Below are 12,054 nucleotides of genomic sequence, written 5' to 3' on the forward strand. Positions count from 1 at the left end.
GTATTTAAGCATTCATCTTTCGATAGACACTTGGATTATTTCCATGTCTCCCTTATCAGATATACTTAGTCTATCAGTCTTCTCTCTTGCCTCCATTTTGGGACAGAACCTAGAACCTAGGTGCTTTTGGAAAGGGGTGAGAGTGCTGTGTGGAAATGGAAAAACCCCTCACCGCCTTTTGTTCCTCTGGGTAGAACACCAAAGTAGGCCCCACTGTCCCGACTATCATGAATGCCTAAAACTGCCCTGGGAGTCATTTTTCAGCAGATTAATGAAATAACATTGGGTTCAAAGTCTGGTTACTAGAGTGTGAGATTGTAAGTAGGTCACTTAACCCCCTTGATCTTCAGTTTTACCATCTATAAAATGACAGATTGAAATAGATGAGTTTTAATGTCCCTTCCAATTGTAATAGTTACATAGTATTTTTTAATATTGGCTTAAGCTCTAGAACCCAAATTGTATGAAGTTTCTTTTATTTAAATTAAAAACATCTTTTGTGTATATTGTGTGGTCTGTAATTTGTTTGACCTGCCATATGGTCTAAGCTGTTTGAAAGTTTAAGAATGTTAAAAAAAAAAAAAAAAAGAAGTTGAATAACATACTGTATTTTACATAAACTCTCTTTTTCTAAAAAAAGAAAAATCATTTTCAGAAGTATAAAACCCTTTCCAGAAGTAAAAGCAAATCTTTTTATCAAGCTTTTGAATACTTGAGGAGAAGATTCTGAGTGAGGTGATGTTTGTTTTTAAAATGGATCTTTGTAATTTTCAATGAATCCAGCCATTCAGAGTTAATCCTAAGGGCTTTGAAACTTGGCTTCAGTCCTCTTGTTTAAATTGTTTTCACATTCTAGCCCTCTAATCCATCTCCTTGTTTCATTGAATGCTAAAATTGATGTTGCTTGACATAGCTGAAGTTTTCTGATTTGGTGCTGAGGAAGCAGCCTTAGAGGTGAACTGTGCACTCCCATCCTGCCAGCAGAGTTATGAAGTTACACAGCGAAGTTACAAAGTAACAGAAGCAGGAGTTTTTGCTGTATCACATGTAGGATGTTTCAGTTCAGTTCAGTCCAGTCCAGTCGCTCAGTCGTGTCCAACTCTTTGCGACCCCATGAATCGTAGCACACCAGGCCTCCCTGTCAGTCACCAACTCCCGAAGTTCACCCAGACTCATGTGCATCGAGTCGGTGATGCCATCCAGCCATCTCATCCTCTATCATCCCCTTCTCCTCCTGTCCCCAATCCCTCCCAGCATCAGGGTCTTTTCCAATGAGTCAACTCTTCGCATAGGATGTTTAAGCATTGCCTATTTCACAATTCTTATAATTCTGTCAAATGAAAGCTATCCTGAAAGCAAAATGGAATAAGAATGTCTTCATTTGATTTATATCATTACAACAGAGAGATAAGACATTTTCTTGGCATGAAAGTAGGAGTGTGTGTGTGTGTGTGCGCGTGTGTGCGTGCGCGCGCGCGTGCTGGTGACCCTAGCTTCTTAGCAAAAAGCTTGATATACTTTGAATAAGTGTGCTTCCCTGAAACCTGAGAGATTGGTATCCAAATAATGCTGGTGTTCCATATTAGTTTTCATGTCAATTGTTTGACATAGTTCAGTTTAGCAAAATGTATTGAGGACCTTCTAGGAGCCAAGCACTGCATTAAATAGTGGGAATGCCAAGTGACAGAGACAAGCTCACCAGAATCTACTAAAATGACAACTGTTATTTCTTCCATTGTTGCAGTTTTCCAATATCCACTGTTAAGTAGAACTGGGCAGAGAAAGTTCTTCAAGTTTGAGAAAATAAATGAAAACAAAGTATATTTCCGGTATTTAATAAGGGGTATTAATATCTTCTTAGGGTAGTGTCAGTTACTCTTCTGAGTGTGGGTCTGCTGGTGACATCAGTGTCCCACTAATCAAATTCTAAATGAAACACATTTGTGATACGTGGATTAATTGAGCCCTCATTTTTGCCTATTGTTGCACTTATTGTACCTTGTATTTTATAATGGCTTAAACAATTGCTTGTATGAAACTAGAAACTGGTCACACCATGCCTTGATGACATATCGCAATATCCTTGTCAAGTTACTTCATCCATTGTGGCATTTACAACTAAGGAAATTCTCCAGAGTTTAGAAATATACAGGATACTTCTGCCTACAGGATGTTGAACAAACTTTGTCTGAAACATTTGAAACCATTGTAGAAAAGTAGTCCCAGGATAGCAAAATCAGTCAAGTAGATTGTCGTTTGAGCTGAAGCAGAAAGCTTTTTAAACAAGAGAGAAATAGTCTAATGATTACTCTGGTCTGTCATGTATGCAGTCCCAGAAGGGACTGCTTTTTCTCCTTTGGAGCCCAGCTTTTGGCCAGGGTCCTGTGGCACACAGTGGGAATTCACTTCCTGTCAGGAAACGCTGTTTTTCAATGTATTATCTTGTTGAGACAACCACAGTGGACAATAGGCTATTAATGTATTAGAACAACAAGTGTCATAACTAAGCCAATATTTGCTTTGTTTTGAGTGTTACCCTAAAAAAAAAACTTTGGCCAGGCTTCAGAATATGTTTGACCATCAGTAACTGCTGGACATTTTTCATACCCTCAAAAACGTAGCTGAAATAATTTATTCTTCTCTCTCTGTTGATAGGAAGTGAGTAGAGTAAACCTGCAAAAGTTCATCTCCATTATTAAAGCACTTTTTTCTTCTTTGTTCTTTTTAACTGTCATGGCTTTTGTACCCAGCAGTTGCTGCTGCTGCTGCTGCTGCTAAGTCGCTTCAGTCGTGTCCGACTCTCTGCGACCCCATAGACGGCAGACCACCAGGCTCCCCCGTCCCTGGGATTCTCCAGTATTCTTGCTTTTATTTATCTCTCATTTGGTATTTGTCATAAACTGGCTTGTACTGTAAGTATCTTTCCATGTAGTCGATAGAGAATTTTGATTCTCGATAGTTAAACTAAAAAAGTCTTCAAGGGCAGGACCTAGATCTGTGCTTTATATCTCTTTATACTCTTTATCTAACAGCTGGATTAGTGGATAAGTAGTTTTTTTGGTTATATTAAGATGATATTTTGTAGCATTATTTGTATCTGGCCCCAGAACACAGTGGTTAAGTATAGATTTTTAAAAATTGCTCTTTTTGTACCTTCACAGTTTTTTGTGATTACTTTTCACTCTGCTACAGGCGTTTCACACGTCTCATTACCTCAGCCATCTTGTGTGCCTGGCCATTCGGATCAAACTGTGATTAGCCCAGTTTTCAAGAGTTGCTCTAGATTCTCTGCCCTAGTTTACTGGGGAATGGGATAAGTCAGTAGCCCTACTCACCTCACTCAGTTTAATAAACCCTTATTGAGTAAATGTAAGTGGACAGTGAAGAAAGGAAAAATGTTGGCCCAGTTACTGGAGCAAACAGACATAAACAATTCAAAGGCAACACAGACTATGATAAAGTGCTTTGGGAATACCAAGGGGAGGGGGAATGGGGAGGCTAATTCTGATGGAGGAGACTGGGGGACCATCATGGAAGGAGTTGGTTTTCTAATAGACCGCAAGGTGTAGATTAAGATTCGACTGGATGGAGATGAGCAGGGAAAACTTTCCAAGTGTGTGAGAAATAAGGTGATCAGAGCATCAGTTAGGGAAATGGCTTTGTTTGGGAGAGCCATCATTTTCCTCTAAATCTGTGAAAGATCCTAAAGCTTTTTCCATCCTGTTTTCAGACCCTGAATTTTAGAAACCCCCAGCCTGATTCTGAATAATTTCTTTTTTATAGATGGGAATCCAGGACGCTTTAAAAAAAAAAAAAACACTTGAGGGAATGACTAAGAAAATGGTATGTTTGGAAAATTATGGTAGGTAACTTTGTGTTAACTCAGATGTAACCATGAACCCAAAGGATTGTAGTATCCGTATTACCTTTTAGATGTTTAAAATAATACTTTACAACTTTATAGAATACCCTCCCCTGACAGTAGAGATCAAAAGTAGACACACAGTATTTACCAAACTCTGGAGAGCTACTTAAGTTACTAAGCTCCGTGAAGATTGCTTTTTATTTGACAATAAAGTCTTGATGTAGGCTTTAAATCCAGCTAAATAGGCTGCATAGAACTAAACTGTGAGTCTAGTCTTTGTGAGCATCAGAAAAACAAGAATCCTGCTCCAAGCTTGAATGTAAAATATAGCAAGCAATGTAAGTGGACCCTTCAGGCATGTATGAGTGGGCACAAAAAGCTGAGTCATAAAATACATTCTCTCTAGTGAATTACCTTGAAAGTTTAAAAAAGAAGTGTTCTCATTATCTAAAAAAGGTATAAATGACTCTAAATTCTTATGAAAGCACACACCAAGAAAGTCTGTTTTGTGTGTTTTTAACCCTGGATACATACCTGCTGCTGCTGCTGCTGCTGCTAAGTCGCTTCAGTCGTGTCCGACTCTTAGCGACCCCATGGACTGCAGCCTACCAGGCTCTTCCATCCATGGGATTTTCCAGGCAAGAGTACTGGAGTGGGTGCCACTGCCAGATTCTCCGGGATACATACCTACAAACCCCTTAAACTCAAACTGGTGCTTGAGGCACTAGGTGATTTTTCTTTTTCATGAAAGTTAACATTTAATGTACAGTAGCTTTTAAAATTAGTTTATTGCCAAAACCTTTAGTTAAAATATTTTTTTAAATGTCATTCATATTTAAAATTCTCTTACATTGAGAGATCGTGTGATCAGCATTCTTTATATCATATGCTGCTCTAGATAAGGAGAAAAATCTTGAGTCAGATAAATTGAGGAACTGGGGCAAGTCACAGTCTCTCCTGGGATCTGTCTCTTCCTATGGAGACATGAGGGGGTAGTACTTTGTAATAATACTCTTAACACTTTTAAATTCTAGAGATGCTCTTCCTCTTTTGGTTGTAATTAGATAATATTAGGGAAGGCAGTATTTATTTCTTGGAGAAGTTGTCATTTAGATTTATAAATGCTGGTTGTTTCTCTGTTATCCTTACAAAGGTATTTTTCAGCCTCTTGTTTTTAATAAGCTTGCCTCCATAAATTAGAGATGTTGTTTTAATGTTTTCTCTTTTCTGCTGAATTTGACATTATATTTTTTAGATCTTCTTTAACATTTTTTTTTAACTTTTTATTAAGACTCTGTTTCCAGCTGTGGATTAAAAGTTTCAGTGGTAGTCTCTTTATCTTCCCATCATCTTCAGTCTTCTCAGTGTTCATGTCTGAAAAGAATCTCAGTCTCTTTTCTCTTCTCTGAATTGTCATAAAATACCAAAATGTGTGCACATACATTTTCAAGATTCTTACTTATACTGACTAGGCTTACTTCTCAAGGCTAAATCTTATTTTATACCAGATCAGAGTCTAGACCTCTTTAAATATATTGACAAGCCTATATGGCAGTAAATGTCTAACACAGTTCTAGATGAAATAATGAAGCATATGTAATCTAGACATTTGGATCCAAAGGACTCCCCTCACCTCTTTCTAAAGCTCACAGTTACAGTTTTAGATTATACTTTGCATAAGATAAAATTTAGTTAACTGACCAAGGGATTTTGCTTATTTATTATTGACTTGATAATCAAATTCCTGAGAGTCATACTCTGTACTTCATGCTTTTACATTCTGGTAAACTTGATTGTAAGAAAATACAATCTATGAAAACATATATCTTATCAAAGAGTTCACACTAGAGGTGGGGACTTGAATTTGGAGCTAAGTAGATAGAGGAGGAGTTGGAAACATTTACCAAAGGAGCTTAACTAGGTATAAATTTGAAATGACTCAAAATCTGAAAACCTTGAAGTTCAGTGATGGAGACAGGTATAGTAGAAGGTCAAGATGCAACATAGTGTAGGTTCTGGAGCCCATATGCTTGAGTTTATATCATAGCTACATGCACACTGGTGTGTGACCTTGGACATGTAACTTCAATATGCTATTTCTTTGTTTGTAAACTGAGTGTGGTAATAGCACCTACCTGCCTAAGGTTATTACGAGGATTAAATGAGTTAAAACATGCCACCTTCTTAAAACAATGTTAGGTAATACAAGATGCTCAGGAAGTGTTGACTACTGGCCATTACCCCTCACCTCCTCATAAAAACATTCAAAAATTGTGTTTTTAAAACTTCTGCTGTAATTTGTTTAATGGGAAAATGCAAAAGCTAAATTACTAAGAAGGACGGTGTCAGTAACAGAGTTGGAATGGCTGAATGCCATTCAGATTTGGAATCCAGGCAAGACCCTTGAGGACAGGACAGATTCCTCGCAACAGGCAGTAGGAAAAAGCCCAGGTGTAAGATTATTAGTGTAAGGGAGGTTGGACAGTAGGTTTCAAACCCTGGCCTGTAGGCAGAGCATAGGAACAGGGTGATTTGGAAAGGCTGGCCATTGGTAGAAGCCTGGATGGGAATTAAAACCGGGGAAGTCTGCATGGCATCAGCAGTCCCCTGCTAAAAGTCAAGATTTGTGCTATTAGGTTACCTCAGGGAACCATAGAACTGATAGAAGGATCTAAGACTAAAATCTGGGAAAGAGGGTCTTTAGAAATACTTGAAATACTTTTGAAAGTATTTTGGATTTACCTGATAGAAAAGCAAGAAAGAGATTCCCTGGTGGTACAAACGGTAAAGGATCTGCCTGCAATGCAGGTAAACCCAGGTTCAGTCCCTGGGTCAGGAAGATCCCCTGGAGAAGAGAATGGCAACCCACTCCAGTATTCTTGCCTGGAGAATTCCATGGACAGAGGAGCCTGGCGGGCTACAGTCTATGGGGTGGCAAAGAGTTGGACCCAACTGAACAACTAACACTTTACTTTTGAGTGAGTGGAATGGCTAAGAGAGAACAGAGTTTGATTATTAATAATCAGATAAAAGTATTGCTAAAGTGAAAGTCAGACATCAGAGTGGGAGCAGCAGCAGCAGGTCTAACTTGATACTGAGCTGCTAAACTAGTTTCTTAAGGTTTCTTGTAATCCTGTGGGCCCCCAGAGCCTGGCATGAGGCTGAATCTACAGGTTAGGGTTTAGGGTCTAGTCAAGGCTATGGTTTTTCCAGTGGTCATGTATGGATGTGAGAGTTGGACTGTGAAGAAAGCTGAGCGCCAAAGAATTGATGCTTTTGAACTGTGGTGTTGGAGAAGACTCTTGAGAGTCCCTTGGACTGCAAGGAGATCCAACCAGTCCATTCTGAAGGAGATCAGCCCTGGGATTTCTTTGGAAGGAATGATGTTAAAGCTGAAACTCCAGTATTTTGGCCACCTCATGCGAAGAGTTGACTCATTGGAAAAGACTCTGATGCTGGGAGGGATTGGGGGCAGGAGAAGAAGGGGACGACAGAGGATGAGATGGCTGGATGGCATCACTGACTCGATGGACGTGAGTCTGAGTGAACTCCGGGAGTTGGTGATGGACAGGGAGGCCTGGCGTGCTGCGATTCATGGGGTCGCAAAGAGTCGGACATGACTGAGCAACTGAACTGAACTAAATGTGGGGAGAAGGGCAGAAATGCAGCTTGTATGTATACATGACAGGAAATCTGATAAAAGTGAGTGAATGCCTTTTTAAATTCACTCTTGCTTAATGAAAAGACATTCCATCGGACTGAAATGTTTTATAACTTGATAACTGCCTTAACTGTTTCAGCTGTGATGGAACCAGTAGAGCCCACTGCATCTTTCACTTGTGGTTGATACTCATTGTGAATCTTCATGGAGTTTTACAAAGAAATTTCTGTTCAGAATCTGACATAACAGGAACATTCTTATCTTTTTGCTTCAGATTTTCTCGGGAATGGTGTTTCTCTGTCTAACATTGTGATAGTTTGTGAAAATCATGCCATCGTGGAAGACATTTATGTTGCATTGCCCTTATATGGAGAAGGCGATGGCACCCCACTCCAGTACTCTTGCCTGGAAAATCCCATGGATGGAGGAGCCTGGTGGGCTGCAGTCCATGGGGTTGCAAAGAGTCGGACACGACTGAGAGACTTCACTTTGACTTTTCATTTTCATGCATTGGAGAAGGAAATGGCAACCCACTCCAGTGTTCTTGCCTGGAGAATCCCAGGGATGGGGGAGCCTGGTGGGCTGCCGTCTATGGGGTCACAGAGTCGGACACGACGGTAGCGATTCGGCAGCAGCAGCAGCAGCCCTTATATCCAGTGTCATTTGGCTTGCTGTTTTGATTTCTGTCATTCCTAAAGAGCTGACTTTGATTTTGCAAATGTGTGCTGTCCTCCCCCACTGTTGTGATGGTAAAATGCCTCCTAAAATAGGTGTTATTAGGATGGAAATTCCACTGGAACAGTATGTATGTTAGTTTCCTAGGGCTACCTTAACAAAGTACCACAAAATGAGTGGCTGAAAACAACAGAAATTTATTCTCATACAGTTCTTGAGCCCAGAAGTCCAAAATTAGGGTGTCAGCAGGGTTGGTTTCTTGTGGTGGCTCTGAGGGAAAATCCATTTTGTGTCTCTCTTCTAGCCTGTGGTAGTTGCTGGCAGTCTTTGGTGCTCCTAGGCTTGTGGCTGCATCAGTTCAGTCTGTGCCTCCATCATCACGTGGCTTTTTCCCTTGTGTGTCTTTGTGTCCACATCTCAGTTTTATCTTATAAAGACACTAATCTTTATGACCTCATTTTAATTTGATTACAAATTAAAACCTTATTTTCAAATAAAGTCACAGTCTTAGGTAATGATATGAGTTTTAGGGGATACTATTCAACCCAGTACAGTATGTAGTAAAAATTTTTAGATTTAAAGCATAATTCATTTGAAAATAATAGTTCCACAAAAATAGATTTAAAAAATTTTTTTAAATTTTTGTGGTTGATAAACATCTCTTTTCATGGACTTCCACTTAAAACCATTATCAGAGTTCTGAATGACAGGTTATGACCAGTATTTTTGGAAATGATTTTCAAGTACTCTTGCCTGTGTGTGCTCAGTCGCTCCAGTCATGTCTGACTCTTTGCGACCTCATGGACAGCAGCCCACCAGGCTCCCCTGTCCATGGGATTTCCCAGGCAAAAATACTGCTGTGGATTTCCTCCAGGGGACTCTTCTTGACCCAGGGATTGAACCCGATCAAACCGAATGCATCTCCTGCATTGGCAGGTGGGTTCCTTACTACTGAGCCACCTGGGAAGCCCCATTATTACCTGTGCTTAATAAATTACATTTTCTTGACTCAGTCTTAGACTTTCCATAGGAAGAAAACAGATGAGGTTGTGATGATCATGAAATCCTACTTAACCATCCAAAATCTGGTGGGAGGAACTTCTTCAAATCAGATTTCTTTGCAGGAGCTATGTATTGAGTTACCTACAGCTTTTGGATTGACTTTTTACAGCTGTATTTTATAATTTATAATCATAAAATCCATAAATCCTTAGTTGAGATACCTGAAATAGTAGAACAAAATGAATTCTTGGAACTAACTCATACTTTGGGTTCTTTAGCATTTTCTGTATATTTGCCTTTCAATTTTTAAAATAAGAAACTTTGCCTCATATATTTTCTGTATCAGCTTTCTTCCTGTCTCCACTGGTCACAGTGATAACATTAGGAATGGACATTAGAAGCACCATTTACAATAACAACTCAGTTTTCTAGACAAGCCTTTTGGGTGAATGTTTTATTTTGCAAATTCAACTTGTTTTTAATACTGTAATGAACTTTTGTAGGACCGTTTGCATTTCTTCAGAATAAGGAACTAGAATTTCTTGAGTTCAGAATTTTTTCAAAAATAGGTATATGTAAGGTTGGAATTTGAAGGAGTTAAGTTTTATATATAACTTGTATTCTGATACTCACTTTGGAAAAATTTTCCTGAGGTTTCAGAGGAGATATGCAGAAATAGGTAAGAGTGAATTTTCCTCAAACATTCTTCTCAAGAAAATGTCAAAAGTGACAACTTTAAATTTTTCAAGCTCAGTGCTGCACGAATAAATTTTTTTTAAAGCTTTTTTCCAGGACTAAATAGTAAAGAGCCAAAGATTTAAGGTATCTCCAGAAACTGAGAGCAGTGCCTCTTTCTTTAAAAATCATAATCTCCAGTGATTCCACTTTTTAAACCTCTCATTTATCATGAGCTGTCAGGTTTTGGATAGTTTCCTGGATCTCAATTTAAAAATTTTCACTGATACCAGGGGACTTAATAACAGAAACTAAATGTCTTAGAGGCACATTTGAGTAATCAATCCACTAGTCTCTGTCAACTTTCTCTTAGGGAAGAAAAAAAAAAAATCCACCTTATGGTTTTTTCCTAACCATTTCCAAATACACTTTATGTTGAAGACAAATGATGACTGAAGGGACAGATACAGAACATTCATCATATTTTGTAGAAAGGAGGGTATAGGCACTGAGGCCATGTGTTTTTGAATTCTGTAAGATACTTGAGAGAGTTCCTTTCTCTCTGGTTGTTTTACTCATCATTTTACAGGAATATATATATATATATATTTATATTTAAAATCAGTTTTATATTTGCTTTTTCAGATGATTCATGTTGGGAGCAATTTGAGCTAAGCCTAAAAAGTGATTTAAGTTTAGGCTTCAGGAAATTACACTTCTTCTGAACTTTTGGTTCATGTCTTCAAGTTTGTAACTCTGTCCCTTGCATGCCCATTAGAACTGGTCAATTTGACCTATTTATAATGAGTTTTTTTTTTCAGTTTACTGACGAACATTTTTTCCAGTCCTAGCAATGTCTAGGAGAAGGCAATGGCACCCCACTCCAGTACTCTTGCCTGGAAAATCCCATGGACGGAGGAGCCTGGTAGGCTGCAGTCCATGGGGTCGCTAAGAGTCGGACACGACTGAGCGACTTCACTTTCACTTTTCACTTTCATGCATTGGAGGAGAAAATGGCAACCCACTCCAGTGTTCTTGCCTGGAGAATCCCAGGGACGGCAGGGCCTAGTGGGCTGCCATCTATGGGGTCTCACAGAGTCGGACACGACTGAAGCGACTTAGCAGCAGCAATGTCTAAGCAAGTGACTTTCTCTCTTTTCCACAGCCCCTACTCTTCAAATACAGAAGACCAGCTCACTGTTCCTTTAAACAGGTAATGTTGATCAATGAAATATTCTTCATCAACTGTTAATACCTTAGTGAGAAAGAAATTAGATTCATTTTGTTTGTCCAACAGTGAACGTCTTTAGTCTTTGAATCACCCTGCTCAGTGTAACCCAGCAAGGACCTACTTGAACAACATGTATTATGATTATATAGAACTACTCTGTGTTCCAGTTATTCAAGCACAGGATGTATTTTTCATGTTTGCTTAAATAGTTTATCTTAGTTAGAAGTATTACATTTATTTATAAAACAGTTTTAAGCCAAAATACTCCCATAGCCGTGCTCTCCAATTGATAAGTTTCTTTTGTCTGTTTTTTTAATGTATGCTGAGCCAGCTGTCAGTTTCCATTAAGTACAAGACCCTTAGAAACATGAAGCGTTGTTGTTACTGTTATTAGTTTGTTTTATTATTGTTGGCATTGTTTTCCTTGACTTTAAGGTGGATTTTTTTTTAATTGATGTATAGTTGATTTACAATATTAATTTCAGATGTGCAACATAGTGATTCCCTATTTTTACAGATTATACTCCATTAAAAGTTATTATAAGATATGACTATAATTTCCTGTGCTGTACAATATAATTGTACAAAAATACAATTTTTACAATTTACAATTTTTAAATTTTACAATTTACAAGAAATTAAACAAAATTCCTTGTTGTTTATCTGTTTTATACATAGTAGATGGTTACCTCTTAACTCCAGTCCCCTGATCTGCTCCCTCCTCCTCTCCCCACTTTGGTAACCACTGGTTTGTTTCTACATGTGTGAGTCTGTTTCTGTTTTGCATGTACTTTTTTTCTTTAGATTGCACATATAAGTGATGTCGTACAGTAGCTGTCTTTCTCTGACTTATTTCACTAAGGTTAATATTCTCCAGATCCATCCATATTAATGCAAATGGTAGAATTTAATTTTTTTTCCTCATGACTGAGTAATATTTCATTG

General features: G+C 38.5%; 1 protein-coding gene across 4 annotated transcripts in view; it reads left to right on the forward strand.

The window, feature by feature from the left end:
• Positions 1 to 12,054, forward strand: part of ADD3 (adducin 3) — a 131,897-nt gene that overhangs the window by 73,945 nt on the left and 45,898 nt on the right. For 2 of the 4 annotated variants that reach the window (XM_055560233.1, XM_055560232.1), the window contains exon 2: positions 11,044 to 11,091. The exons of the other annotated variants lie outside the window; for them this stretch is intronic. The gene's annotated coding sequence lies outside the window, so the exon portion shown is untranslated. The remainder of the gene's footprint in view (positions 1 to 11,043; positions 11,092 to 12,054) is intronic. 4 annotated transcript variants of the gene reach the window in all.

Source organism: Bubalus kerabau, chromosome 22 (genome assembly GCF_029407905.1).
Source record: "Bubalus kerabau isolate K-KA32 ecotype Philippines breed swamp buffalo chromosome 22, PCC_UOA_SB_1v2, whole genome shotgun sequence".
NCBI classification, from domain to species: domain Eukaryota; kingdom Metazoa; phylum Chordata; class Mammalia; order Artiodactyla; family Bovidae; genus Bubalus; species Bubalus kerabau.